At 40.2% G+C, this 6,488-nt stretch overlaps 1 pseudogene; it reads right to left on the bottom strand.

Moving 5' to 3' along the window:
- Positions 1-1,002: 1,002 nt before the first annotated feature.
- Positions 1,003-2,218, bottom strand: LOC118930852 (coiled-coil domain-containing protein 152-like; annotated as a pseudogene).
- Positions 2,219-6,488: the final 4,270 nt, after the last annotated feature.

Below are 6,488 nucleotides of genomic sequence, written 5' to 3'. Positions count from 1 at the left end.
AGATGTCATCTCACACCAGTTAGAATGGCCACCATCCAAAAGACAAGAAATAACAAGTTTTGGTGAGGATGTGGAGAAAAGGGAACCCTCCTGCTCTGTTGGTGGAAATGTAAATTTTTCACTAGGGAAAACAGTTTGGAGGTCCCTCAAAAAATTGAAAATAGGACTACCATATGATTCAGCAATTCCATTTCTGGATATTTGTCCAAAGGAAATGAAAATACGAACTCAAAAAGATATGTGCATCCCTGTGTTCATTGCCCCATTAGTTACAATAGCCAAGACATGGAAGCAACCTAACTGTCCACTGATGGATGAATGGATAAAGAAACAATGGAATATTATCCAGCCATAAAAAGAAGGAAATTTTTCCATTTGTGACAACATGGATGGATCCTGAGGGCATTATACTAAGTGAAATAAGTCACAGAAAGACAAATACTGAATTATCTCACTTACATGTGGATTCTAAACAAAACAAAACAAAATTTAAAAACTCAGATACAGAGAACAGATTGATAGTTGCCAGAGGTGAGAAGGTGTGGGGTGGGCAAAATGGGTGAAAGGGGTCAAAAGGTACAAACTTCCAGTTATAAATAAGTCATGGGGATGTAGTGTAAACACAATGTTGACTATAGTTAATAATGCTGCATTGCATATTTGAAAGTTGCTAAGAGAGTAGATACTAAAAGTTCACATCACAAAGAAAAAAGTTTTGTAGCTGTGTGGTGATGGATGTTAATTAGATTTGTTGTAGTGATCATTTTGCCATATATACAAATATTAAACATTATGTGGTACACCTGGAACTATTTAATGTTTTTTTCTCCATTTTTTTTTCTTTATTTATTCCTCAAAACAATATTATTTTTGTCTTATTAATCTTACATGTTTAACCGATTAAACTTTTAAAGAAACAATTCTGCTTTTTAAGATCCAAAAATACTTACACATGAATATTTTGCCATGACTACATCTTAAATATCCATTTATACTCTAAGATCCATATCTTGATTTTTGCTGTCACATATGAATGGAGCCTTTTATATCTTGTTTTCTTTATCTAGCATTGTATTGAATCTTTAAAATTTGAGATTGCCTGTCTTGAAAGCAATAAGGGAAAAGATAAAAGAATGCTGACTATCTCTTGATTGCTTAGAAAGTATTTTCATAGTCAATGATGGTTCAATAGGTAAACTAAATCCTAGAAACCTGAATTCTTTTATGGTAAATACTATTAAGCAATAATGCAGTACACAGTTGGCCAAAGTGTGGATTTCTTTAAATAAACTCAATTAAAAATGTTTAAAGCTGTTTCTTTTTCCCATTTTTATTTAGGCAGTATATTTTATTGACAATATAAGTGAATTTTTTAGAAATTCACTCTTAAAGAAAATTCTGCTTTTAAAGAAATTAAACAGCAGCGAGTGAATATACTGCTATACTCAAAACCGTCTATGCTTAAAGTGGGGATCTTTGCCAACAGAGAGGTGTTGCTCCAAGTTAGAATGGTATTACGAAGAACTGCAATCCCCTTGTTCTTTCCTTCTTGAAGATGCTGAAGCTTCCTTCTGTAGATACTCTGTGGTGAAACAGTAGAATTTGGATATGATTTTGATTTAGTTTGAACTCTTGCTAGTTTGGCATCAAACTCTAGCTGTAGTCTGATTATTTCATTTCGCTTTTCCTTTTCTTGAGTTCTTAACTTTGCATTTAACTTGGAAATTTCCACCTCTTTTTTCTCTATCAGTTCTTTATGCTTTTCTTCATTTACTACAACTTTTTCCTGCATATCCTGATAAAGTTCCCTTATTTCTTTCTTATATCCCTCTTCTTTAATTTTCATTTCACTCATGAGTTTGGCAATATTATTCTTATATTCCTGTTCATGAGATTTTAACTTTTCTTTCATAAGATCAGCATTTCTTTTTAACTGTTCATTTTCACCTTTCAAATTATGTTGATATTCAGTGGTCTGTTGTAGCCCTTTTATCATACTATGAAGAGTAGCACATTCTTCTTTAATAAAGATCTCCTGTGTTTGCATTACTTTTAATAAAGTTAGTTTTTCCAAATGCATATCCAATACACTGTTCTTTCCCTTGGTTTCTATCATTTTCTTTTCTATATATGAGAAGCCATTTATGAGTTTGTCAAGATTCACACTGCTCATTTTTTTCATACATCCTTTGCTGCCTTTATTCATGTCTAAACTGCTGTCACTCCTGGTTCTCCACAGTCTCCCTCACAGCCTCTCGGAGTGCCGGTAGGTTGGCCCCACACAGCCGTCCCGGTCCCTGGAACTATTTAAGTTATATGTCAATTACATTTCAATAATAAAGTAATCAAAAGAAGAAGAATATTTTGTGACACATGAAAACTTTATGAAGTTCGAATTATAGCATTCATAAGGTTTTATCAGAATACAGCCACGGTCTATTTACATTCTGTCTATGGCTGCTTTCATGCTACCAGGGCAGAGCTGAGTAGCTGCAATAGAGACCACATGTCCCACAAAGCCCAAAATACTTACCATGGAGCCCTTCACAGAAGAAGTTTACCAGCCTCTGTTTAAGCTACAGACAGTTTGAAGTGGGCTGTTACCTCAGCAAAAATGACTAAACTAGTCAAGATGAGTTTAAGGAGAGAGAGGGGAGTAGCCTCAGAGAAGGGAGTGGCAGGCACCACAAAACTATTCTAGATGATTCTCATTTACTGTTACTGTAGACAGGCAGCCTTCTGAGCTTTCACCTTTCAATGCGTCGGCAGAAGCAGCGTTGGAATGAGGTGGTCTCTCGGCCTGTCGTTCCTTAGCCGTGGCGAGGTTGCCAAGGGAATGCCCCCACGCTATAGTCAGCCCAACCCCATCTTTAATCGCCTAGCAGGACTTGGCACAGCCCTGATAAAGTCTGGGTTTTTGCTCTTTGCACTGAAGCCTGAACCTGTTGAAAATATTTTTGTTTCCCTGGGCCCCACTCAGAGTTGACAGTCTTTGGGTTACTTGGAAGATGGATCAGCGCAGCACCCACATGTGCTCTATGTTGCTTCCAAACTTCATATTCCAACAAGTGTTCTCAATGGCAGCGCTGCAAAGCACAGCAACTCGCTTTTTACTTAAAGGAAATATCTTCACATGCCTTAGGCCATTGGAACCTAGAAAGTTCACCAAGATGGCCTGTACGTATTTTACCAATTCATCTAGGTACTTGTTCCTCTCTTCCTCAGGTCCTACTGCTACTGTCATCACTGAAGTGTCATCTCTCCATCGCGTGGGACCTCATTGCCCAGTGTGACTAGCTGTAGAGAAGACTTGATGTGGAGCTAGTCACACCAGCCAGGGATGACAATGCCTGTGGTTGGGTTCCCAGATCCAGAATTAGGATAGGTCGTTTCACCCAAGGGAACTGCAAAGAGTCAAAGATGATTCTGAACCAAATCCTTGCAGAACCCTCAAGGTGAAGCCAGAGAAATCAAGTTCAGATGGTGGACATGGGATAAATATGTGGTGTTGGAAGAGACTAGGAGCAAGGTAAGGCATGAGCCCTCACATGTGAATAATATCTCGGTTGTGTATAGAACTTTTGGATCAGGGTCTTACTTCTCCAAGGTCTGTAATATTCCATTGTCTTCTAGATTCTAGTTTCACTAATTAGTTGTCTAATGCCAGTTCCATATCCTTTCCTTGGTAAGAAGACTATTCTCTCTATCTGGAAGCTTGTAAAGTTTTCTCTTGATCCTTAGAGTTCATAAATTTCACCAGAATTGGTCTAGATGTGTGTCCATCTTCACTGGTCTCTTCCCACTCTCTTCCTCACTCACTTGACTGCAGCCACCTTACTGTCCCTCAGTCTGACAAGTGAGTCTCTGCCTCAACGCCCTTTACTCTCTCTTTTTTATTAATTGTGGTAAAATATACATAACCTAAAATTTACCATTTTGACCATTTTTAAGTGTACAATTCAGTGGCATTAAGGATATTCACAATGTTGTACAACCATCACTACTGTCCATCTGGTATGGAACTTTTTCATCATCCCAAACAGAAATCTGTACCCATTAAATAATAACTCCCTATTTCCCCTCCTCGCAGTCCCTAGCTACCTCTAATCTATGAATAATCCTCTTCTAGGTAACTCATCAGGGCCCTTTACTACTATGCCCTCTGACTGACTTCTTCATATTCAGGTCTTGGTTCCATTGCCACCACCTCAGAGAAGCCTCCCTTGACTACCTCACCAAAGCAGCACTCCACCATCCAGTAAGTCTCTAATCCTTATACTCTGACTTTACCACCATCTGATAATTATGTTACATATGTTTTATTGTTGTCTGTCTTCCCCAATTAAAATGTATGTTTCACACCTTGTCTGTCTGATTGGTGTTGTATCCTCAGCATAGAGGGAACATCGTAGAAAGCATTTGTTGAATGAATGAGTAATGGTGGAATATAAGATGTGTGTTTTTTCTCCAGAGGGAATAGAGTGAACAGTTGGCAAGCTGGGATCTGTCTCGGGAGGTATGTGGTAGTGTCCTTTTGTTTGCTGGGGGCCAGCAGGAACAGTTGAGCTCAGCCCGGCACAGCACAGCAGTTTCCTCCATGCTGTCTCCATGTGGGCAATAGCAAGCCTCTCCCAGCACTGCATGCAGCAGACAGACATCACTGTCTTTGCCCTGGGTGCTTCCTGAGAGTAAATTCTGTTTTCAAGCCTTGCATCCTTTGACCTCACCCTGAACTGTACTCATTCTGCAAGTACTGCTGGTCCATGCTATCTTCCCAAGAACTCAGGGTGTTAGGTGTACTCAAGATCTCCCCCAGAATCCAACAGTTGGTAAATTATTTAGTGTTGCAGCTGTCCCAGCAGGGAGTTGGAGAAGCTAGAAGGGAACATTCTGATACATTTTCTTATGTAGAAGAGAAAGAGTTGGAGTCAGAGCCAGAAAATTTGTGTAACACACAGCCTGTCTTATCTCTGCCATAGATCGTGATGAGCAGCCATTACTGATGTTCCAGTTATAGTTGAAGCAACTATGAATTACAGCTGCTTTGTCACACCCTCAAATCAGAGGACAACTGTTTCAGCAAAAACTTGGTGCAGGTATGGAACTGTCATGAATATGAGCATTGTCTATTATGGGTGTCTTGGTGCAAAAAAGATTGGAAAATCTCTGGCCTAGAGCCCTCAATCCAAACTACTTATAGTGCTCCTAAGACCTTTCACGTTCACCGTCCTCCCCTGACCTCCTCTCCCACAGCCTCATGGAGCTACCTCGCTTTTAGTCCCCAAAATGTAATGTGCTTCCTCTGCACACGCTTTCTTCCCTCCACCTGGGTTACACTACTCTCCACCTTCATTTTCCTAGAAAACTCTAATTTTCCTCTAAGATTCAGTTCAGACATCACCTGTCCTGTGAAGCCTTGTAACATGCCAAGGGGTATGAGCTTCCTCCTCTCTGCTTCCGTGTGGCCCTAAACGAACATCTCCATTACTGTTCACATGAAATGTTTTCACAACTTTTCCTTTGTCCATTTCTTTCAGCTACTGAGGGCAGACGTTTTATTTTACGATGATTATCTTCATGTATGTCCTTGTATCATGTACACTGCTGATATCAATCAGTGTCTGGTCAGGAGACAGAAGTCACACCACAAATATAAACACAGAAACTTTAGTATAAAGAATTATTAGCTAGTAAAAGATTTATATATATAAAGAGATTTACTATAAGGAATTGGTTCGTGTGATTATGGAGGCTGGCAAATCCGAATCTGTGGTGTGGGTTGGAAGGCTCCAGAGTCAGGATAGCCATGTTCCAGTTGCAGTGGTAACTGCCCTGTCACTCATGCGGGTCTTTTTGTTCTTATCAAGCCTTCAACTGATTTGATAAGGCCCACCCACATCATAGAGTGTAATTTCCTTTACCCAAAGGTTTGTAGATCTAAATGTTAATCTCATCCAAAACACCCTCTAAATTGACACGAAAATTAACTATCACAGCTGGTTATCTGCTAGAGGGGTAAAAGAGAGCACCAAAGAAAACAGGAATAGCAAATGGCAAAGAAAACAGGAACAGCTGTTACCTCTAAGTGGAAGGAGAGTAGTCAAGGAAAGAACAGATTTACAAGACACCCCATCTTTCCCCATCCCCTGCCAAGACTGAGATTCAGATGACTCTGGAGAGGATGCGTGAAGTTCAGCGAGGGGCCCCTGGCCTGGCCAGGAGGGTCAGAGGCCACATACTCAGATGCCAGTAAAACTTAACTGTAGGATGAGCACCACTCCCCTGGCAGCTGCTACGTGGGATCAGGAAGAAGGGTACACTGGAGTCAGGTCAAGAAGCCCCCACTTCTGCTATTGCAGCAGCCCCCACAGTGCTCTCTACTGACAAAGCCTAGCATTGCTCCAGCTGACGAAGAAGACATGTTTAGAAGGTTCAGCTCATTTCACAAAGCAGAGCAACAAGGGCTAGATTTAGAGCTAAATGACAAT

Source organism: Manis pentadactyla, chromosome 4, assembly GCF_030020395.1.
Source record: "Manis pentadactyla isolate mManPen7 chromosome 4, mManPen7.hap1, whole genome shotgun sequence".
Taxonomy (NCBI): domain Eukaryota; kingdom Metazoa; phylum Chordata; class Mammalia; order Pholidota; family Manidae; genus Manis; species Manis pentadactyla.
The sequence above is the reverse complement of the archived record's forward strand: the minus strand, read 5'-3'. Positions and strand labels throughout refer to the sequence as shown.